Source organism: Mirounga angustirostris, unplaced genomic scaffold (genome assembly GCF_029215605.1).
Source record: "Mirounga angustirostris isolate CCGP_5_RB_7025 unplaced genomic scaffold, mMirAng1.0.hap1 SCAF_1, whole genome shotgun sequence".
NCBI classification, from domain to species: Eukaryota; Metazoa; Chordata; class Mammalia; order Carnivora; family Phocidae; genus Mirounga; species Mirounga angustirostris.
This window is the reverse complement of record NW_026991709.1, coordinates 80,312,192-80,337,137: the sequence shown is the minus strand read 5'-3', so window position 1 is coordinate 80,337,137 and position 24,946 is coordinate 80,312,192. Positions and strand designations below refer to the sequence as shown.

Genomic DNA, 24,946 nt, shown 5'->3' with positions numbered 1-24,946 from the left:
AAATTATAACTATCCCAGTAGTTCCTAAGGAAATACTCCTAAAAGAGGAGGAAGTTTTAGGCCTAAAGATTTAATCATAGTATTATTTTAATAGGAAAAATAGCCCAACTGTTCAACAGTAGGAAAATACAGTTGATACTATTTGCAGATTGTGTATTTGTTAATTCACCTACTCACTAAAATTTATTTTTAAACCCCAAATCAATACTTGGGGTGCTTTTACAGTCATTCACAGACAGACATGTGCAAAACAGAAAAATTTGAGTTGCCTGAAATGCACACTCCCAGTTCAGATGGAGCAAGGTGATGCTCTCTCCCTTCATGTTTCAACATTCATACTGTAAACAAGTGCCTTCTCAAAGTCAATTTCGTGGGGCGCCCGGGTGGCTCAGTTGGTTAAGCACCAATTCTTGATTTTGGCTCAGGTCATGATCTCAGGGGCTTGAGATCAAGCCCTAGGCTCCCTGCTCAGCGGGGAGTCTGCTTCTCTCCTTCTCCCACTGTCCCTCCATGCTCTCTCTCTCTCAAGTAAATAAATAAATCTTTTTTTTTAAAGTCGATTTGGTGTTGTGTTTTTCATTTTTGTGCTTTTTGTTGGTGATTTTGCTGTTTAAAATAGCCCCAAGCATAGTGCCGAAGTGTTGCCCAGTATTTCTAGGTGCAAGAAGGCTGTGATATGCCTTACAGAGAAAATATGCTTCGTTGAGGCATGATTACTGTGCCATTGGCCATGAATTCAGCATTAATGAATCAACAATGTATATCAAGTAAAGTGTCTTTAAATAGAAACACACATAAAACAAGGTTATGTATTGATCAGCTGACAAAATGTTGTGACCAGAAACCTACCCCCATATTTCTCCTAGGAGCTGTGTGGTTCAGGATCCACTAATCCACTGTTCGCAGTGACTTTATGGAACAAGAAAAATAACCAGAGTCAACTATAGTTAATAGCCAATTAATAGAATATATGCTGCCATTTTAAAATGAGGGTGATGTAATCTGCGCAAATGAAAAATGTGTATGATGTTTTGGTAAGAGAAAAGAGACTGGAGTCAAAGTTTCAAGAGTAGCACAGAGTTACGTTTATGATTTTTTCAAGTAAAAAATTGAAGGAAGTATGCCAAAATTTTTTGAGTTAAGGTGATAGAATTATTTTTTTCTCTATTTCTCGAGTTTTTGTAATACCATTAATTTGCTTTTATAATGTTACACTCTAAAATGTGTGTCTTTCAGAGTTATAAGATAGTAAGAGGGACCACCTTTTCGCCTCCTTTAGAGACAGAGGCAACATACTCTGGGTAAGGAATTGGCCTTCTTTTTTTTTTAAAGATTTTTATTTATTTGACAGAGAGACACAGTGAGAGAGGGAACACAAGCAGGGGGAGTGGGAGAGGGAGAAGCAGGCTTCCCGCCGAGCAGGGAGCCCGATGCGGGGCTCGATCCCAGGACCCTGGGATCATGACCTGAGCCGAAGGCAGATGCCCAACGACTGAGCCACCCAGGCGCCCCAAGGAATTGGCCTTCTTAAGAAAGACCTTACTAACATTAGTGTAAGAGAGTATGTTCTTTGTGTTAAATCACTCAAAATTGTTCCAAGTTACATGTGAATATCAAAGAGAAATCTAGAATTGCAAACCCCTAGCAAAGGTAAACCAAGTACTTGGTAGGTACTACTGAAACCAAGCTTTGTCAATAATTTATCTTGCCTAAACATAGTTTTTCTAACTTCTGTTTTCCACTCTTTCAACGTGATTAATAGCTTGGCTTCTGAAGTCAGAGAGGTGAGTTGTGGCAGTCCCATCTATTAGCTATCTATGCCCTTTAAGTTACTGAACACTTCTAAGTTTCCCCCCATGGATATAATGAGGGTCATTATAGAACCTAATGAGTGTTCCACAAAAGGCTGAGCGTGTGTGCTGTGGTCATTTCACGTGATTCTGGCCTTCTCTTTCCTTCCTCATGCTTTTTTCTTCTCCCATTCCCTTTTTCTTGCCATAGAGAAAGTAAAAACTGTCTTTCATCTCTCCTAGGAATGGCCATTTTATGGAACTGTTCACGATTTAAAAAGCAAATGAGTTGAATATTTCACTCTGACTCCATAAAATAAAAGCCTAAACCTGAAGTACACGCATTCTATTTGAGTGTAACCTATGCTTTTTGTGGGGGGGAGGGGTGGGGTGGGTCACAGAAGGATTTGTATAGAAAAGTTCCTGTTATTATCCTGGGACCCTGTGGAGAACACAGCTTTCAGCATATGTTCTTGAATGACAACTATGTGCTGGATGCTGTATCATGTACTGGGATATAGTGGTGAACAACCCAGCTATGGCTCCTGCCCTCACAGAACTTACAGTCTAGTAGGGGAGCTAGTCAAAGAGTCATTATAGTAGAGAGATCTGTGTTGTGGGGGGAGGGGGTCAAGGGGTCAATGAGTATAGGCTGCTAGAGGAGGACATAAATGGGGCGTCTCACCCAGACTTGAGTGATCCAGGAACATGAACCCTAAAGAACAATCAAGAGATGGGTGGGAAGACGGTGGTACAGAATGCATTGCATGCAAAGGGGACTACAAATGCCCAGAAGAGAGAGGGCAGTGAATTCCGAGAACTGAAATGTGAATTGCAGGGCTGTATCCCAAACATGAGGCTAGAGAAGCAAATCATGCCAAGAGGGTTGGACTTGATTCTAGGAGCAGGAGATTTTACAAAGTTAAGTTGTATGTTCAGAATTACATGCTAGAAAAAGCACTCTGGCTATGGAGAGAATGGAATAGGATGGAGAGACTAGAGACAAGGCTACAATTAGGGGATTGTTAAAATAATCTAGGCAACAGTGAAGATGAGCTGTGCTAGGAAGGGTTATTGCGATGGAAAGAAGTGCATAAATTTAAAGAGATATTCAGAATGTTAAAGGATACTTTTTTAAAGGGGGTAAAATAATGATTTATATACATATAAAATGAATGTGTGTCAAATATTGTACTTAACTCATTAATTAATGAGGGAACCAGTAAGATGCTAGAAGGAAAATTCCAAGAGCACGTATATACGTAGACAATAAGGAATGATGGCGTGCCAAAATGAATGTGTAACTAGGGGCAAAACCAATCAGTATCCACAGAGCATTAATAATCCACTGCATTCCACCAGACATGATTCATTTACATTCCTATGGACAAGAATCAGTTGCATTACTAGATGTTTGCTACAATTTTTGGCTGTAAATATCTCAAAGCCAAGGAAAGTCTCCTGTAAACTGGGAGTGGTGCCTTAGGCAAGGATACCTAGTATTTTTGCCCATTTCAAAGTCTTTGACAATTTTCCCTGACAGGAAAATATCTACAGGACTTTGATGATTAGTTAGACGTGGTGATGGTAAGTGAAGAGGAAAAGAGAAAAGTCAACTGTGCCGTTTCATTCATTCAAGGAAGTTGAGGGAGCATGCAGCCAAGAAGTTGAAAATGGAACAAGATGGGCCAATGGGAAAGTTTCAGAGGGAAGAGAGAGTGGGCGATTGGGTCAGGGAAGAGGATGCACAGAAAAGTACAGGGTTGAGACTCTCAGCTGGAGTTGCTTACTTACATCTTGGGCAGTAACAAAGGAGAACAGGAATGTAATGCAGGGTGGGATTAGCTGGCTATAAGTTTTGAAGAATTATTCCCAGTAGTCCTCTGATCTGTAGCGTCCACATTAGAACTCTTCCTTTATCTTATATCCCTCTGGGCACTTGCCTCTCCGTACCTGCTTGCTTGGAGTAGAAGTCTAAAAGAATGGTGTTAAGAATGTAGAAAGTGATTTTGACTTAACTAAATCGATTTAATGCAAATAAACTCTGAGGACAAAGAAAGTCTTATGTATCTTTTTTTGTCCCTGTGATGTCTACCATAACATCCAGTAATGATATTTCATAAATAGATGGAATGAAAGACTAACATATTGGATTACAGCCTGAAGAACTTGAGGGCTTACTCGACATCATATAGCTGCTTATATAAGGATTCTAGGATTCAAACCCAATTCTTCTGACTCTAAAGCTCATGTCACTAGGATGAGTGAGTTAAGTTACAACCTCATGGAATTTTCAGCCTACCAATTTTTAGGAGAGATGAAAAGGTGCCTCTTTATTTTTTAATTTCTTATGGTTCCAGGAAACAAATATAACTGCAAACTTTAGATATGCTTTTTTAAAAAAAGATTTTATTTATTTATTTGACAGAGAGAGACACAGTGAGAGAAGGAACACAAGCAGGGGGAATGGGAGAGGGAGAAGGAGGCTTCCCGCTGAGCAGGGAGCCTGATGTGGGGCTTGATCCCAGGACCCTGGGATCATGACCTGAGCTGAAGACAGACGCTTAACGACTGAACCACCCAGGCTCCCCTAGATATGCTTTTTTAGGGAGAGGTAACCTTCTAAAAGGACCCAGCTAGAAATCAAATAGACCTAACAAGCCATCCACTAACTGTGTGACCTTGGACAAGTTATTTGAGCTCTCAGAGCCTTAGTTTTCTGTCCATAAAATGGTGATAATATTGACCTCCATGATGATATAAAGATGAAATGAGATAAAGTATATAAAAAGTAGAAGCATAATAGGTGCCTTAACAGATGTTAGCATGTTTTTCTTCTAAGGCTTAAAGCTTTTAGATGCTTACTTTATACCAAAATCTGCCTCTATTTTAACGTGGAATATATTTAGGACTTAAATCCTTTGCTTAATTCTAGTCCAACCTAAACTTAGTTTTTTTAAATATAATTTCTGTAGAAAAGTATTTGTTTCTTGGTATGTTTACCACCTATTTCAAATCCTTTGCTTTTCTTTCTTCCCAGTATACTAACCTTTACCATCACATGTTTCTAGAATCACATTGCTATATTACAACTTAAATTGGGTTTGGTTAGTTATAGCATTTTGGGTCCCTTTATTTCTCAGATTCAACAGGCATTTTGAATTTAACATCTATGTCTTTTTTTTTTTAAGATTTTTAATTATTTGGAGTGAGGGGGAGGGGCAGAGGGAGAAGCAGGCTCCCTGCTCAGTGGGTGGGGCTCAATCCCAGGACCTGAGCATGACCTGAGCCAAAGGCAGACACTTAACCAACTGAGCCACCCAGGCGCCACTTAACATCTATTTCTAATTCAGCTTTGAAAATACCATTACAATTCAGGATTGTTGTTGGTTTCCTTTTTAAAAATCATTTCCTCAAATTCCATAAGAGTATTCTATGCCTCTGCCATTTCCTAAAATATGCAAATATACTGAAATCATAAACAGATAGATATATCCTGCCAGACCTCTTGTGACAAAAGCATGTCAGGGAGTTGAAAGTGATATAATGAGGATTTGATCCATTTCCCACTATTGGGAAAGGGGAATGTTACTAAACCCTGGTAAGCCTCAGTTTTCCTCGGAGAAGGGTCAATAATAACTGCTCTATTCACCTCACAGGTCTCCTATGGGGCTCAAAGGAAATTCAAATACATGGCATTACCTTGGAAACTGAACTCCATATATAAATGTAAGATAACACAGTGATTATTGCTATTTTTTGCCATTCTTTTGATGCACTTCCCTAAGAACGTAGGGTAATGGAGCACGCTGCAGGGAGTGTCTGTATGCCCCCAGACAAATGAGAGCCAATTGTGATCCTTTTCTGTCCTTCCTTAGTATTTCTGACTGGCAGTCAGAAGGCTTTATGTGATGAAATCCTATATGCTCACTTTGGAGCGACTGAAGGCATTTAGAACTTTTCATTGCTGGGTGTTGTGTTTGCAGAGTTATTTACACCACCTAGCAACCTGGCCCAAGACAAATAGTCCCTATTAGCTACACAGTGACTTGCTATACCTGTCATTGCTCTGTTAATGTAACAGCAAACATGTACTGTACCTAGAAGATGGTGTTCTCCTCCTCCCCTTTACTATTAATCTTATTCTGTAGTTGTTTTATAATCTCCAAAAGTAATCTGTAACGTGAGAGAATCTTACAGTTGAAAGACGTAGGAGAGGTCATTTGGTTCAATCTTCTTTACTAAAGCAGGAATCTTATAATTTCTCTAATAGATTGAACATTTCCAGTTATGGGGAGAGCGAATCAGTTTTGATATATCCTTTTGCATTGTTGGTTGTTTTGATGCTTTATATTCACAGAATGGTTTTTTGTTTTTGTTTTTGCTAAAAGGGATCTTAGAGACCATTCTAGTTCAATTCCTTCCATTTGCAGATGAGGATATTAAGGCCCATAGAGGTTAGGTGACTTGCCCAAGGCTAAACAACTAATTTATGACACAGGTGGGACTCCTGATTCCTGCTAGCTTCTTTCCAAATCATTAAACTGCAAAATTACTGAAGTCATAAATGCTGAGTAGTATTAATGCTATTATACAATATATAAATGCTTTAGTATGCAGCATATTTTAGCATGGCCAATATTTATGTTGTAATATAGATAAATTTATTTTGATTTTGGTGGAGAAAATCTAAATCTTTCCTTATAATTATGTACAAACATCTCAAAGCTTCATGAGAAACTCACTGTTTTGAACCGGAGTTTTTTTCTTTGCTTTCCTTTTTTTGGGGGGGCGGGGTGGGGGGGGAAGAAGTCATCAGTCTGATTCTTATATCTAAGAAGTCACATGGCCAAAAAAGACACAAAACCACATTTTTCTGCCTCACATGAGGTTTGGGGAGTGGACTGGAGCCAGGGGCTTTTTTCTATTCCTGTCAGGCTTTGGTCCCAGGCCTGTCAGTGGCAATGAGGATAAGACAGGAGTAGAGCCTGCCCATATGCCAAGGGGACTTTGAAAGGTTGCCTGGCCTATTCCTGCCTTCTGGAAGACTGCATTTAAAGGGAAGCTGCAGCCTTTTTTTTTTTTTGTCCTGTGAAATTACTTGCTGGAAGCTCTAGGATGACCCCTTGTCCTATATGTGGGATGGGTGGCGAAGAGGAAGACAGAACACTGATTGACTATGATGGGAGAAGCCGATAGACTCAGGGATCTGAGACGTGTGGACAGATTTGGGGGAAGGAACATTGGAATTGGTGTGCTGTAGTAAAGCACTGACAAGCAGTGCTCTCTGTTCGAAGAAATAACCAAGACCTCAGAGGGAGGACCTGGCAGCAGCTTTGGGCCTGTCATCCAATGGGCTAACCTCAATTCCTTGTCTGTTATAGATGCAAAAATATTAAGGCTTGTCAGTTGCATCAACAAGAAAGACATTTGCTCCCCAAATTTCAAACTGTTGGTCTCTTATCCTTGTGAAGACAGATGAACAGACTCTTGTTCCCTGAAGCAGAAAGATGAATCTATTATTTATTATCCCACTGTACTTTGGACCTCTGTCTTAAGCAGTTATTATGGCCTGCCTTCATTTGTGTTCGTGACTATCTTCCCTACAGGACTTGGGTTCTCAAGAGCAAGGACCATTGGTTTTCATTATGAAATATCTAAGGCATACCAAAAGATAAAGAAGATGCCATCTTTACATCTTTATATCCCCACATAGCTTTTAAGTACGCACCCAGTACTCAGCAGGCGCTCAGGAAATGTTTGTTGAATTGCAGTACTAACGTCTTTTCTTGTGCTTGTGCAGTCATGCTTCCTACCCCTTGCAGATTTATGCAGAATCAGAATCATTTTCTCTTGGACCTAAACTCTCAGGGTCAATGCAAATATACTCTGATAGTCATAGAAATAGTAGCTGCTCTGAAAGGCCTTTGGAACAATGGTGCCCACATTAGACGGTCCTAATTGTTGATGGTCATTAGCACTCAGAAGTAGTGTTCTATTCAGATGTGCTCTATTCGAAGTTTAGATAAAGGAATGAAACAATAAAGGTGTAAATAACTAATGGGAATATGGACTTGACCTTAATGATAAAAGTAGTTTGTTATCTGTGTTCACTGTTGTACCCATTAGCCATCACTGATTTTTTTTTTATTAAAGATTTTATTTATTTATTTGACAGAGAGAGACACAGCGAGAGAGAGGGAACACGAGCAGGGGGGGTGGGAGAGGGAGAAGCAGGCTTCCCGCCGAGCAGGGAGCCCAAAGCGGGGCTCAATCCCAGGACCCCAGGATCATGACCTGAGCTGAAAGCAGACGCTTAACAACTGAGCCACCCAGGTGCCCCCATCACTGATTTTTCGAGGCGACCCAGAAAGTGGCTCATGGAAGACAGGAGTGATTTGAAGAAAGGAACACTCCTGGATTTAGGAAAGGGTAGGAGGAGATTATTTGTGTATGTGGTGTGTGGTGTGGGCAATGGTGAAGAGCTTTTGGTAGGTTGGGGAGGATTGTGAAAGAAAGGAAAATATAAAATAACCCTTGGCACCAAGCTAAGGGTGAAGTGAGTCCATAAAATGTATGACTCTCCTGATGTGAGTATAATAATTACGTGAAACTTTTCTATCATGTTTGTCTCCCCAACAGTATTTGCAGCCCTTTGTCCCAGTTTCAGTTTAGCTACTTCCTTATTCCATTTCCTGCTGCTTTGCCTGATAGAATATGTGAAAGTGGAAACCCTAACTTGTTACCTTCTCATTGAATTTCCCACCTTGTCACCTTTTCTGGATCTTCTGTCTTGATTAGTGGTAACACCCAGTCCTCCTCACTAGAAAACTCTCTCTGATCATCACACCCAGCTGGTCACTATGTCCTGTCAATTCTGTCTTCAAAATAACTCTCAAATTCTTCCCAGTCTCTCCATAGTAGCTTTCCCCATACTTTAGCATCCATCCATACATCTTTTCCTCTTAAACAGAATCATCTTTCAAATCTAATCACACCACTTCCCTTCACCTCTCCATGCTTCTTTGACCATAGGAGAAAAAAAAAAACAACAAAAACAATCCTCTAATCTACCTTTCCAGCCTTATCTTCTCTCAACACCACCCTCCAGTACCTGCTGGCATTTTCGCCTCTCCCCAGATAACCACATGGTTTCTTTCACACATTCCTCTGACTGATATTTTTGGGGGGCTGATATTCTTTATACCCCTTCCCTATTCATCCTGGACAGCAATTTTCTCTTCTTCAAACTTCAAAATTTGTACCCATTTTTCTGAGAGAGCTTCTCGTGCTACATAGTAATCATTTATTTATATATTTCTCCTCTAATAGATTGTAAGCTCCTCCAGAGCAGAAGTCCACCATCTTGTTCATCTTTGCATCCTCGTTATTGCTTGACAGGCCAGCACTCTAGGAGATTAGCAAAGAATTTGTTGAATCCATGAATGAGCTGAATAGAAGATATCAGATAAGCAACCACCTTCCTCACAGAAATGAGAATTTTTCCATGCCCTCTCGTGATTTCAGTGGTAAATCTGATGACTGCCTTTCTCAGATAGCTGTGGTGAGAGCTAATGTGAGAAGGTCCCTAAAAGGCCTTAAGTATCTTAGAAGATGTGATAGGTCTAAGCTTTAGGTATTTAGGTATTAGAAAAAAAAAAAAAACAGTTGTTTTAGCACTTCTAACTTGTACTGTCTTTTTTTAGAGAGAGAACACGCGTGCGAGAGAGAGCTAGGGGGAGGGGCAGGGAGAGAGGAAGAGAGAGAATCTTAAGCAGGCTCGGCACCAAACCTGGCCCACAAGAGGCAAAGTGGGCCATTGCAGCTGATGGACTGAAGGCAAACGAGGCTCAGACATAACAGTGTGGAGCCCCACACGAGGCTCAGTCCCAGGAACCTGAGATCATGACCTGAGCCAAAATCAAGAGTCGGACGCTTAACCGACTGTGCCACCCAGGCGCCCCACTTGTATTCTCTTTCTAAGAATGATCTCAGGTGCCCTTTGAGGTTTAATGTAAGACCTCAAAAAGTATCCTAAGTTTTTCTTTCCACTTGTAATTTTCTGATTAATTTTATAAACTTGATTCTCTGCACTGTTTTTCTTCTTATTAGGATCATTCCTATCTTCAGTCTTCTTTTTACTTGCTTATACCATTTTTGAAATTATCATATTTGGAGGAAATAGTCCAAAGCAACTAAACCCTTAGGCTGAGGTAAGAGGCAGAAGAGAATTATCAGCCACTAGGGCACCTTGTTTGGGAGTGTGCAACTTTCCACAAGCATATTCATGCAAAATCGTGAAGCTTCTTGCTAGGTTAACTTCTCAGTAGTATTCTTTTCCTTTTTTTTTTTTTTTTAAGATTTTATTATTATTTTTTAAGTAATCTGTACATTGAACGTGGGGCTGGAACTCATGACCCCTAGATCAAGAGTCAGAGTTGCATATTCTATATGACTGAGGCAGCCAGGCGCTCCTCTCAGTTGTTTTCATTCTGTGGTATATAACGTCACCTTTTTCTTTTCGAGACATATTTGTAAGTTCACTAAAGGTAGATGAAACAGCTCGGAACCTACTGTTTGTCTCTTTCACTTGAGAACTTTTTTTTTGCCCAGAGCTTCTCAAATCCTTGACTTCCCTTTATTTGCCAATATTTAAAGTAGGAGAACTCTCCCTATAATTTTCTGAATTCAGAAATTTGGTGTGGGGGTCGGGTGAAGGGGGGAGGTGGTGTCTAAGAGTTGCTTTTGAAAACCTGCCAGCTATGTATCCTTCTGCTGTAGCAGAGTCCCTTGTCTGGACCTGGAGCTGCCCTTTTCTTCAGCCCCTTCTCTGGATGGCTGCACTGATAGATGGATTCTCCTAGGGGAGCTTCATGGATCAGTCCTCTGTCCATTACCATGTAGCAGGATTATAATTTATAGCCCCAGATGGTGACTCACACCCCCCTCCCCATTTACTCAGTAGAGCAGCAGAGCTATTAACTATTGAATTGCTTCATTCTTTTTAAAAAATAATTGATGGTATTTGCAAAGGGCTTTGTATAAAAATACTTCTAAAAACACCGAAAAAAATAAAGTTTCATCAGAGCGTGAAGCATGTTATGAGTTATAATAAAAAATAACCACACAGTCAGGCTTATTTTTCTTGGCCTAATTCTATGTAGAACTGAGGTTTTCAAGGCACTGATTTGGGTCAGATTCCTGAATTTTCATAGAAGGGCATCAGCTCTTTCTTCTTGGTTGATTGTTAAAGCTTATGGGTCTACCCCTTATAAGAAAACCGAGAATATTTCCTTGCCAGGTCCTTGCCAGAGAATAGAAAACAGCTACTCAGATTTTTTGAAAGCTTGAGCATGATTAATAATGGTTTATTATTAAATAGTAATATTAAATAATACTATAATAATACTAAATAATGGGAGGATTTCCTGAAGAAGGTGTAGTCCATGCCCTTCTGGATTAAATCAGACTTTCTAAGCACTATTTGCTTGGAATCCCTTACTGTAAGCATTGCTGTTCTGGGATACCTGAGAATCTCACCTTGTAGGGAGAGGGGCCCTGAAATCTGTCTTAGGAAAGATGCTACTGTATTTGTTGAGGCTGTTTTATCTTCCTCGTTTTGTGCGGATCCATGGAAGAAAGGCCTCACAGGACTTAGTACAAGTAAAAACTGCTCCTCCTGGACAATTGGTGTGTTTTTATCTTACTTGAATAATTAATTGTATCTTTCTCTTTCATTTGATCCATAGAAAGCTATGGTCCAGATTTGTACCTTTTTTAATGGTTGTTAGCATACAAATGATTTTTGTTCACTGGTTTTACTTTGGCTTTTTTTTTTTTTTTTTTACCTTTCAGTCTTATTTTCCCTTTATCTATTTACCTCTTGTATTATGTGCATTTTTGTCAACAGTCTCAAGTCCTTTTTAGGACAAAGTCCATGTATCTGTCTCCTAATATGTATTTGCCTATTTTAACCAATTTAAGATGCTTATTCTGTTGGGTCTCAAGTAAAACCATAAATGGACCACTTTTTGAATTTCAGTATTTAGCTGTATATGGTTTTAAACTCTTGAGACCTTTAACAGCTCTACAACGTGAACCATGGACAGCATTTATTGGACAGGATATAGAAGCCAGATGACGCCTGGAAGTCTTACTGTGTAATTTAATCCTGGTGCTGTGTTGTTTGGCTTCACTGGACTCTGAGTGTGCATATATAATTACGTGCGCATGTGTAAAAAGCCCAGCCCTGATAGGAAAGAGAGGGAGGAACATCATTAGCAGAGATTAGATTTGTCTCTCCAGCTGGGCAGTGTGCCTCTGAATTCCAAGGGCTTTCCCCAGTGTAAATTATTAGACTGTACTCAGCTGTTGTTCAGTTCCCCTCTGGCTGAGCTGCTTCTGCTAATGCTATTAAGCTGTGTTCTCAGGTACTAGATATATCTCTGCATGTAAAAAGGAAAACCTTGTCGTATTCACAGGACAGTAGTATTTAGCCTTCTCAAAGACAGAATAGAAAGGCAAAATGAAACAAAAGACAAACTGTGGGCCAAACTTCAGCTACATATACAATTTGGAAATTGTTGGTAGACCAAAATAATTCCTCTCTAACTAAAACAAATAGGAGTGATGTAATACAAAGAGTTTAATTCCGATCAGTTGAGCATTGCACTTCTGGAATGCTCATCTGACTTTAGATGTTCTGAAACTGGCGAAGTCTAAACAAATTAACCCCACTTAACACTCTGAACCAAATAAGGTTGAGGGCCACTGGGGTTCTTCAGTGATAATAATACACTAACAATATAAAAACTTACACTCTTTTAATAGAGCATGAAGCAGGGGCGCCTGGGTGGCTCAGTCGTTAAGTGTCTGCCTTCGGCTCGGGTCATGATCCCCGGGTCCTGGGATTGAGCCCCACTTCGGGCTCCCTGCTCAGTGGGAAGCCTGCTTCTCCCTCTCCCACTCCCCCTGCTTGTGTTCCCTCTCTCGCTGTGTCTCTCTCTGTCAAAATAATAAATAAAATCTTTCAAAAAAAAAAAAAAAGCATGAAGCATAAGGCTCAGTGCAATATACATACCAATTAGGTCAGTAGAATTCACTTCTACAGTAAATGATCTGTTTCAGTTTTTCCTATTGACAGTTAATACTATGTATATGATGGACTAGTACAACTCAAAAAGACACGTCTTTTCTCCATGATTTTATTGCCTAGCATAGCCAACTTATTGATGGAGATGAACCAATTTATCCATTGAAGGTCAGGGAAAATAAATGAAGTGCACAGATAATAGAGACACTCTTAAGTGATCACTTTATTTTTTTCCTTACCAACCCTATTAACAAATAACAAAATTGGCTGACTGAAGTCTTTTTTCTCCTCCTCCTTCCTTTGGGGAACATGTTCATGTGCTGAGGAAGAGGGCTAAAACATAAAGAACCAGGAGGTCACGTAGCAGTGTGGTCACCGCTGGTCAATTTCCCAGCGCGGGACCAAGGTGCTCCGCTATCCATCACTATTCTCAGCAGCAGTATCAGCTCTGTGTACATTCTGCAGAAATAGTAGCTCCAATAGTGCATCAATTCAAGATTAAGCCCTGGATGTGGTTGAGAACTTACCTCCTACTTATGACTTTCTGAAGAGGGGAATTTCTAAACATAAAAGATTAAAGAGAGAGGGCCTATTTTCAGTGCACAGAAGAATGGCATTATAAGAATAGGTGAGAAAGCCCACACTTCTCTAAGAAAGCCTCTCCTGTAGTCACCCTTGCCAGCAAAGCTGAGAGGAAAGCACACTGGCGGGGATGGGGTTAATCCTGGGGGTACACCCGTGGCAGCAGTTCACACTTGGATGGGACGGCTGCTTTACACAAGGCAGCCTGTGGAAACCAAGTGGACGATCATTAAAATTTAGAGTTGGCCATCAGACCGGCTTCATGGGTGCATAACCACAGGGCCCCACGGATGACTTAATACTCTGCTGTCTCTGCCTTGAAATTCTTATTAGTTCTTGGACAGAGGGTCTAGAATTTTCATTTTGTAGTCGTCCTGCAAATTTCATAGCCAGTCTTGTTAATCTGTAGAATTGTCATAAGCCCTTAGATGGTGTTCTTACTAGCAGAGCATCTCAGGATGTTGAACCTTTCCTATGGCATGTTCCTTTTGCTCAAAGGCCAGCATGCGTATTCCTTCCTGGCTCCTGTTAGATTTCTAGAAGTGGCTCTGAAGAATGTGTTTGTGTCAGTGAATGACTTAACAGGAAACTCTGCCTCAATTTCATGCCCCCAAACAATTCTATTTTGTTAATAAGGTATACAGGCATTATTTAGTGTAATAGCATGATTTCAGAAACTACATATTTTGCTCATTCCAGTTACTGTGGGCTTGAACAAAAGTTTTTTGGTCATTGCATGAGTAATGAGTAGTGGCTTTTATGAAACCAAGTTCTTCTGATCAGAGAAAAGAGACTTGTTAGCTCAGCATTCACAACCTGCCCTGATGCAACATCACCCCATAGTTATAGCCGTGCTGATCACGGCCCTCCAATGCACCTTTATGTTCCAACCCTCCCAGACTGCTTGCTGTTCCTGGGAAATGCCTTTTATTTTCTTGCCCCCCATTCTTTTCTTTATGAAATTCTTTTTGATGGGAATATATGTGTTCTCCAAATAGCACCCCTGTCTCCCCCATCCTCTGCCCTTTCTCCCCTGGCGTGAGTCTTACTTCGAGGTCCCAATTTGTTGATGGAATTCCTCTTCCTCTATGGAATTTTCCCCTGATATTCTCAGAATTAGTTATTATACCCCCTGCTGTGCCATCTACTGTGCTGGGCATTTTATAGCCCGGTTGAAGATTCTAGCTGAATCTTCACTCTTGAAGCCTTACTTAATGCTGCCCTGTACTACAGTTACTTGTTTCCTTGCCTCTCTGACATGCTAGGTTGCATGCTCCCCGAGGGTAGGACAGTCTAATATATCTCTATTCCATCATCCGTGGCATCATAATTGTTGGGCACATGCTCAGTGCGTGTTTACCAAGTGTCTTTGTCCATTCAGGCTGCTGTAACAAAACACCACAAACCGGGGAGAAATTTATGGCTCATAGCTCTGGAGGGTGGAAGTCAGATCAGAGTGCCGGCATGGTTGGATGAGGGCCCTCTTCTGGGTCCCAGACTTCTTGTTGTATTCTCCCATGGCGGGAGGGCGAGGGATCTCTCTAGAGCCTCTTTTATAGGGGCACTAATCCCATTCATGAGGACTCTACTCTCATGACCTAAGCATCTCCTGAAGGCCCCACCTACTAACACCATCACTTTTAGGGGTTAGGAGCTCAACACATGAACTTTGGGGAGACCCAGACATTCTGATTATTGCATTGAGGGAATTGGAAGGACTGCCCTCGTTCCTTTACAGCATTACCTTGTGTGTTTAAAGTACTTGGCTATAATTCCCTAAAGTGAAACAACCAGCTGACATCCATTGATCTTGTGGGAAATAGCTTCGACGTTGAGAATCATTTGTGGAAGAGAGAAATAATAAAAGCGAGGCTGTCATTGGGAAGGAGGCCTCCTAGAATTGTGTAATGGAGGGGTCATGGGTGGAAGAGGACTGAGAGTCCAGTAGCAGAAAAGTTAAAAAAGACTGGAGGGCGCCAGAGTAGTCAGGAAAAATTACCGAAAACAGTTTGAAGTCAGAAAAACAGGAAGCCTAGGGTACCACTTGACTCTCAATTTAGCCATCCCTAGCCAGCAATTTAGTTCTCAACTTCTCTTTTTGTAGCACCTTCCCTTAATTAAATTATCCTGCCATGTGAACAAGAAAGGGCTTGAAATAAAGCCAGGAGCATGGCAGGCCTATTTAGGAGTATGCTAAATACATTTTTATTCTACCTATTTGACTCTTAAACTAAATTGTAGCTATTGCGGAATTGTCTTTTCTCTTGATTCTGCCTAGGCTGTGAGGAGAGAGAAAAAGAGAATAAATCAGAATCAGAGGCTGAATCTACTGGGGTTAAAAAATAATCACATTCTTCTTTGAGCTTCTCTGTGTCCACTGCCAAGCATGCCTTTAATTTTGTCCCTTAGGATTAGACATATGTAGGCTAAAGGAAAAAAGCCACTAATCCCCAAACCTGGATTGTCCAAGGCATTGTAAGTGGCTTAATTTCTAAATTACTGATACAACTAGTGGACCATCCTAGCCCTATTGTTATTTCAATGATTATGAGAAGAAAGTCATTTGGTTGACTAGGTGTAAGGGCTTTGTGATTCCTCGTAGGTACTAGTGATTTATTTTCATATTTTAAATTTTGGTGCTCAATTCATTTTAGTCCAGTGAGATTGAAAGGATACTTCATTGCAAAACCCTTTCTCACCAGTGAATCTACTTGTTTTTATACTGGGCAAGTAGAAAGGGCTCTGTAGAAAAATCTTTCAAATGAAAGTTGGAAATTATAGAATGGGGGTAGGATCATCCCAGAGGAGATGTGGGGTCTAGTCCACAAAATTTTATCCAGTGAAATAAAGTATAAAAATTAACATTGAAAGCATGCCTGGAAAGGAAAATCATAAAAGGACAGTAGAAACCCTAAAGATTTTATGGGAGGAACACTTTGATTTGCCTCAGTAAGTGAGGGAAAGGATTCATGAGCTGATTATGTGTTTGTCTGTGAACACCCTGGATCTTTATCTTAACCTTTAACTCACACTGACTCTGAGGTGGGAAAATCCAGGGGTGGCTTTTAGACTCTAAGGACATGTAACCTGGACTGTGCTAAATTCTTATTTTATTCTCTACACTTATATTTATTAACTTTCATTTAGAAACACCTAGAGGTACCTCTATGGCAAAGGATGTTAAAGAATTCGAAATATAAAATTAATTCTAATGTATACACCTACGGAAAGTTGTAAAGCAATGTGATTGCTAACAACTCACACAACTAAATGGACTGTCCTTATCAAAAGCATTGTAGTAAACGTGTCGGAAAGAGTAGCAGTGTATTGAGAACACTGATGGTTTCCAAGGAGTCTATGGCAAGGCTACTGATGTGTTCTGGCAGTCCTGCCATTGCCTAGGGCAGCTCAGGGACTTTGCTTTCAGAATGCCTTTTGAACATCTCAGTACTAGAGTTAGGGGGGAAAAAAGCCCAAATCGGTCCCCTCTCATCTGCCCCTGCCCGTTAATAACCATTGTTCTGTTTTCTGTCCCTGTGGTTTTGTGTTTCCTATAAATCAATTTCATATAAATGGAATCATGGTATGTAGCCTTGTGTTGGCTTTTTTTTTTTTCTTAGCATAGTGCTTTTGAGATTCATCCATGTTATTGCATAATATATCTTTTCTTTTTCTTTCTTCCTTCCTTCCTTCGGCCATACTTTCATCTTAGTGTGAGTTGGTGTAGGGATGGGGAGAACTGCAGATAAAATGTGTTCAGTCTTCCAGGTTTAGCTAGAACTCTTGTTAACTAGGAAGAATCAGAAGGTGTGAGTATAGAGTGAAATGTTCCTATTTTGCAGTTGAAATTAAACGTATTTTGGTGAGAAATGCCAAGATGACAGAAGGAAACCCTTTGAAGATTTCAGAGTCCTGTTTATAGTAAGAACTCAATAAAATGCTCGTTAGGGGATTTTTTTTTTTTTTGGAGTTATAATTGACATGCAATATTAGTTTCAGGTATACAATAACATGACTAGATATTTGTATCTATCATGAAATAATCACCACAATAAGTCTAGTTAACATCCATCACCATACATAGTTACAACAAATTTTTTTCTTGTTGTGAGAACTTTTAAGATTTACTCTCTTAGCAACTTTCAAATATGCAGTACTGTATTAGTAACTGTCGACACCATGCTTTACATTACATCCTCATGACTTATTTATGTTATAACTGGAAGCTTGTGCCTTTTGACTCCCTTTACCCATTGTGCCCACCCTACCCCCTGCCTCTGGCAACCACCAATCTGTTCTCTGTATCTGTGAACATGGGTTCTTTGCTTTGTTTTTTTAGATTCCATGTATAAGTGAGATCATATGTTATGTCTTTCTCTACTGACTTATTTCACTCAGCATATTGCCCTCAAGTCCCATCCACTGTTGTTGCAAATGGCAAGATTTCATTCTTTGTTGTGGCTGGATAATATTCCATTGTATATTTATACATACCACATTTTCTTTATCCATTCATCTATCGATAGACACTTAGGTTCCTTCTATGTCTTCACTATTGTAAATAAAAAATGCCTGTTAGTTTGATTTGCATCTACAACAACTCTAAAAGGGAGGCTTATTAATGCCAATATACAAATGAGGCATTTCTATAACTTGTTGAAGAAGTAAATGACAGAGCTAGGTAAGTGGCAAAGCTAGGATTCAAATAAGGTTTTTCCAACTCGAAACCATATTCTTTCCTATTACAACACATCATAAGCATAATATAATGGGACGTGGGGAAAACAACTATTCATAATATTCATCATGGTCTGGTTCATTACAGTCCTGGGAGGAATTTTGCTGTAATGGCAAGTTATTCACTGATGAAATGTGCTCAGTGTATGATCATGACCCACTAGCATGTTGGACATCATCAGAAGGGGTCTAGCAATGAAATAAAAACCAGTCTCTTCTTCTTAATCTACAACCACAGGATCAGTGACATTTGGAGCATGATTCTGAGTGGTAATCTGAAGGAAAGATGAAGTGAAGTTGGAGATGGAGATGGATCAAAAGCAATTGAAATGATTCAAGGGATGTATGTGTCCTGCCTTAGAAATGTAGGCTGGAACTTTTAAGACCCATCAGTGTTGAAGAACACAGGTGATATTTATAAAATCATGGTGCATAAATCCTGGAATTCTAGACTTCAAGAGCATCACCTGAAGCTTAAAAGCATTTGGAACACATTTTTTAAAAGTCTTACTTTTAAATTTTTAAAGGCGTTTTTACCTCAGTTCATGAATTCATAAGAACTTTATTCATGTCAGGTTCCATGCTAGGTGTTGGGGAAAACAGTAATAAGATAATAAGATAGACCCTACCCTCAGCAATCTTCTCTTCTAGTGAAAGAAACATACGTATTAAAGAGATCATTTATAATATTAAGTGTTAGTAATAAAATAAAGGCATTAAGTTTAATATGAAAATAAGCTCAACACTTGAATAAGATTCTTTAATGGATTATGAAGGGAAGCAAGTGACGATTATATTATATCCATTCCTTTTGGAAGTAGAAGTCACAAAAAACAATTTTGCCCCCTTCAAAGCTATTATATGGCCAAAAGGGCCACTGGCATTTTGTAGGTTCTCCATTTTGTAGGTTCCACAGGTTGTCTCTTCTTGTCCTCACTTTATAAGGTGTTGTGACTATAGATCATGCTATATTTTAAGAACAGCTAAACACACATACACGTAAGTTTGCCAACAGTTATTTAGAACCAGAAAAGGGCAGCGGGGGGCTGGGGGGGGGTGTTTCCACATAGGCATAATAGACATCATAAAGTCCATATACCAACCCTCATGGTTTACTCATAAGAAGATTCTTCAAGCCTTTCTACAAAACCTAATTGCTATTATTTTGCACACATTTTAAACAGTTTGGTTGTCTGGTTCCCAATCCAGGACAAATGATAAGGCCATATTAACTACTCAGACTGATTTACTAAGTGCCATGAGAAGCAATGGCCAGTGAGTTGACTAGTGGCTTCATACCAGACACTGAGACAGAAGAAAATCAAATTAACAAAAAAGTACAATAATAAAGCAATCATTACCATTTCAAAAGGGTTTTCCACCTTGCAAATAGATTTACTAGTATTACTTCAAATAGTAATTTATATTGGGGATTTTTAAATTTTAGCTCTTTTATTTTAAAAATGTAATTTATACACTTTTTAGAAACACATATTTTGAAAATGTGCACTCATAATGAGTTCAGATTATAATTTTTGAAGGGAGGCAGCTGAATATGTCTTTAAATTCTATCCTATGTAATATAAATCTTTGTATTGAGGGACTACATCCTGTTTTCTATCATAGTTTGTTATTCTGCATTTATTTTTCTTTCCATTAGAACTGTCTTGCACATTTATTATTTTTTTTAACACTTAGAATAAATATTTAATACATATTGATGTTCTTCCTTGTCTACTGATCTTGGACAGATGGGACTTACCAAGGATCCTTTAGTAGTCTGCAAATTTCAGCTATATATTGGAAATAGAAATGGAAACTACCCCAATGAATAATTAAAGAACGGGTTTAGATTACTCTCTAGCATAAAGTCAAATTCACCTTCCAAAACAATGACATGGGCCAGGTGAAAAATGATTGAGATTTGCCAATTTCAATTTTCTATTCTTGGTAAAGCCCAAAATGTTCTATTTTCTAGGGTACATTTTCTAGGGTATCATCTGGATTGAATCATTATCTTAAAAAATTAAAACTCAGGACTGATTCTGTGAGCAAAAACAATGTTGAGTAAGGAGAACAAAACAACGTTAAGTTAAAAGTCTAAAGCAGTGGGATCTTTCACTAATACGATTTTGATTACTTCTCAGTTAAAATTAGATATTGGATCCAGAATCTAGAGTTCCTTGCTCCTCCTGGAGTTTTTATCATGGTTATCTCTAATACAGTCTTGTCTGAGAAGAGAGAAGAGCTGTTGGTGATTTGGTAGAAACTTCTGGTCTTGTTCCCCCTTCCCTCCATTAGCCCTCCCTTACTTCTCTGCCTTTCACCTACACTAGTCTTGTGATTAGAGACTTCAAGGAAGGCTAATTATGAAAATAGCAATAATACAATTTCAACTTTGAAATTCTCCACAAATGACTGTTGAAACTACTTAGGTATTTGAAAATTATTCCTTTGGCTTTTCTCATAATTTTAGATACCTGGTTATGGTCTCTTGGAAAATCCTTTTATTTTTTATTATTTTTAAAATTTTTAAAAGATTTATTTAATTATTTTAGAGAGCACGTGCATATGCTTGGGTTCAGGGAGGGAAGACCGGGAAAGAGAGTCTTAGTTGGTTAAGCATCTGCCTTCAGCTCAGGTCATGATCCCAGGGTCCTGGGATGGAGCCTGGCATTGGGCTCTCTGTTCAGCAGGGAGCCTGTTTCTCCCTCCCCTGCTCCCCCTGCTTGTGCTCTCTCTCTCTGTCAAGTAAATAAAATCCTTAAGCAGACTCTGTGCGAAGTGTAGAGCCCAACATGGGGCTCGATCTCAAGACCCTGAGATCACAACCTGAGCCAAAACCAAGAGTTGGTCACTTAACCGACTGTGCCACACAGACATCCCTTGGAAAATCCTTTTTAAAAATCTCTAATTTGAGGCGCTTGGGTGGCTCACTCAGTTAAGCATCTGCCTTTCGCTCAGGTCATGATCCCAGGGTCCTGGGATCGAGTACCGCATTGGGCTCCTTGCTCGGCGGGGAGCCTGCTTCTCCCTCTGCCTGCCACTCCCCCCGCTTGTATGCACACACGCTCTCTCTCTCTCAAATAAATAAATAAATAATCTTAAAAAAAAAAAAACCTCTAATTTGATCCTGGCAAAGTCATTGGAATGAGCTGTATTTAAATAATTTCATTCACAGATATTACTAAAATTTGATAGCAAACCTGTTATTTTAAAAGAAGTAATGGAGTTCTATGCATTTAGCAAATCCTCATGTACAAAGGGAAGCTACTATCTTTATCAGTTCTCACAAAAAAACAAATCTATTAAGGCGAGTAGAACATATAGAGCACAGCTGTACAATAGAACTATCTGTGATGGAAGTGCAGTGTCCTATTTTGCACCGTCTGGTATGGTTGCCACTAGCCACATGTGGCTACTGAGCACTTGAAATGGACTAGAGCAACTTAGGAACTGAATTTTTAATTTAATTTTAATTCATTTAAGTTAAATAGCCACATATGACTAGAAGCTACAGTTTTAGTGTGGGTTTAGAAGTTAAATGTTAAAATATAATGGAGTAAACCCTACAGAAGGTGGGCATATTTTAGAATTCTCCACTTTATTTGTTGCTAGGAGTTTTTAGCTTTACCCTAAACATAGAACCTCAGCTCAAGGTAAAATATGAGTCAAATCCATATTTTTCTGATTTAGACATTTCTTAATTAAACAGACGCCCATTATAATATTGACAGTAGAGTGGGCCATGGACTTGGACTCAGGCTCAGGCTTTGGGACTGGAGTGGAGCTGGGCTTACCTCCTGTCTTTACCACTTAGTAAGCTGTAGTAAGTTATTTGAACTTCCTGTGCCTCGATTTCTTTATCAGTTCTTATCAAGGGTAATAATAATGCTTTTCTCAAAGGGTTGATGTGAGGATTAAAAAAGTTAATGTAAGTGAAGTGGTCAGAGAAGTGAATGGCAATAATCTCAACAAATGTTAGCTTTTGTTATTAATATACTGTTTATCACATTGCTCTCTCTGTGTGAATGTGTGAGTTTGTGCATATGTAAAATTCTCTCATCCAAAAAGTAAATTACATCATATTATATCAGGTTCTGAATTAAGCGTTGAGGCTGGAAAGAAGGGAAAGAAGAGGGACAAGGTACAGACATAAATGTTACTTGGCTTCAGCTCCTGGTGAATTTACAAACTAATGAGTTATTTCTGTTGAAAAATAGGAGTCATGACCTAATCTTTGCTCCCTCCAATTCTAACAATCTATGATTCTGTCATTCCTAAGCAATCCGAGGATAGCAGAAGGACCCTTGATGATTTCTTGCCTGCCAAGTACATGGAGGACCTGCACAGGAATGCTGTGCAGGATCTGCTGCTTTGTGGGACATTCCAAATATATCATTGGAAATCCGTTACTGATGCTCTTCAGTAACTCTGTTATACCAAGCTGGCAATGTATTATTTGGTTTGAATGTTATATAGAATAAAACAAGTGCAGAATGTGTTCTACTCATATCCCTACTTCAGTTATATTTTACTATTCAACTAAATAGTCCGAATAATGACAGTAAATTTAATGGGAAAAGAGAACTTTCATAATATAGTTTTATTCAAAAAGATTTTCTCCTCTTTCTCACTTGGTTGGAGTCATGAACAGTAGCTCTGACAGTAAAGCTAACCAACTCTTACCAAGCAGTACACTATCCGTCACCTCCCTATGGCTGGCATATATTTGCATAGCAACAACTAGCATCAGAATACTACCTTGTAGGGGCGCCTGGGTGGCTCAGTCATTAAGCACCTGCCTTCGGCTCAGGTCGTGATCCCAGGGTCCTGGGATCGAGCCCCGCATCGGGCTCCCTGCTCGGCGGGAAGCCTGCTTCTCCCTCTGCCACTCCCCCTGCTTGTGTTCCCTCTCTCGCTGTGTCTCTCTCTTCAAATAAATAAAATCTAAAAAAAAAAAAAAAAAAAAAGAATACTACCCTGTAGCTTAAAAAGCACTTTCAGGTCCATTATCTCATTTAATACTCACATGAATCCCATGAAGATGGCCATTTTTCAGAACCCATGTATAGCAAACTGCCTCCACAGTAAGTATTTTTTTGTTGTTGTTTAAAGGTTTTATTTACTTATTAGAGAGAGAGAGGGAGAGCACAAGCAGGTGGGGGGGGTAGAGGGAGAGGAAGAAGCAGACTCCCCAGTGAGCAGGGAGCCTGATGCAGGACTCGATCCCAGGACCCTGGGATCATGACCTGAGTTGAAGGAAGCTGCCTAACCGACTGAGCCACCCAGGTGCCCCCACAATAAGTATTTAATCACAATATAGATATCATTTAGTTTTCATTGATGAGATGCTTTTTTGGGAACATATTTTATAGTATTGAGATTCATGGATGACCTAAATGTAATAAGTAGAATTTTATATGTTTAGAGAGAAAAATATTCCCCAGCCCAGGTTGGACAGTTGTCCAACGGACATCCAACTGCTGTAGAGCCCATGACTGACACCAGAGTTCAAGTTTTCTCACCAAACCAAAAGATTCAGAAGCCAGAGGTAGACCTCTTAGTAGCTGAGGCTCAGCACTGTGGGTTGCATTTCCAGCTTTGACCTTTATGTCTCTGCCTTTAGCAGCAGGATCTCCACTGGTATGGTGCTTAGGATCAGATCCACTTCCTGCCCTTCTCAAAGCACCCTGTTCTGTGTCTCTGGACATTGACTTGTATGAACCGCATTGGTGGACTTCCTTGCCCTCTGGTTTTCTATTAGGTTCAACCAATGGGAAGCACCTGCAGGCTCTTTGAAAGCAAGAGGAAAGTGAGGTTGGGGTTCAGCATTAACTTCCCTGGCTCCCTCCCTCTCAGGTCAGTGCACTTTGGTTGCACTGCTCATACCAAAGGCTGCAGCTCTTGTTGGATGAACTTCTTCTGTAGCCACACTCTCCAGGTTCTGGTGATCATTCTTTCCCCTCCCCAGTTAAAGCCTGCTGGCTGTTCCTAGCTCTGGGGCATAATACTATCCCTGTTCCTCTTCCTGCTCCTGCCTTTTGTAAGCAGTCTCATTGAATTCTCCTCATTTGCCCCATTTGCCAGGGCTTAGGCTAATTGAGGATCCTACTTCAGTTATCGCGCCTGCTTCTACTGCTTGTTCATCATACAAGCAGTATCCACACAGACTTCAGAAAATCTTAATTCAGAAAAATGATTATGTACAGCATAAAAAGTTTCCTTCAATTTAAGCCCTAGTACATTTGGAATATGAATTAATCTCTAATTAGATTCTGCTTATTTTGTTCTTTAAAAGCATATCTAGTCTGGGGCGCCTGGGTGGCTCAGTCAGCTGAACATCCAGCTCTTGGTTTTGGCTCAGGTCATGATCTCATGGGTCATGAGATCGAGCCCCACGCTGGGCTCTGTGCTCATCGGGGAGTCTGCTTGAAGATTCTCTCCCTCTGCCCCTCTCCCCACTCTCATGCGTGTGCACTCTCTCTCTCTCTCTAATAATAAATAATATTAAAAGAGAAAGAAACATACCTAGTCTACAAAGGAAGATGCAGGTGACATAGTAAACAAGTGTAGTTACTGTGTATGTTAAGATCGTGATACTTATGAGAAGTAAGAATTATGTGTTTATTGTCAACATCAGAGTACTAACTTGTGCTACTCATGTTATCTTCTAGTGAGAGGATTATTGGGATTCTTCAAATTAGATCCTTTTTTTTTTTTTTTCGAACTAGACGAGGCATAG

General features: G+C 39.8%; 1 protein-coding gene across 12 annotated transcripts in view; it reads left to right on the top strand.

Moving 5' to 3' along the window:
* Window positions 1-24,946, top strand: part of MAP3K13 (mitogen-activated protein kinase kinase kinase 13) — a 167,206-nt gene that overhangs the window by 85,656 nt on the left and 56,604 nt on the right. The window contains exon 2 of one of the 12 annotated variants that reach the window (XM_064584133.1): window positions 5,450-5,519. The exons of the other annotated variants lie outside the window; for them this stretch is intronic. The gene's annotated coding sequence lies outside the window, so the exon portion shown is untranslated. The remainder of the gene's footprint in view (window positions 1-5,449; window positions 5,520-24,946) is intronic. 12 annotated transcript variants of the gene reach the window in all.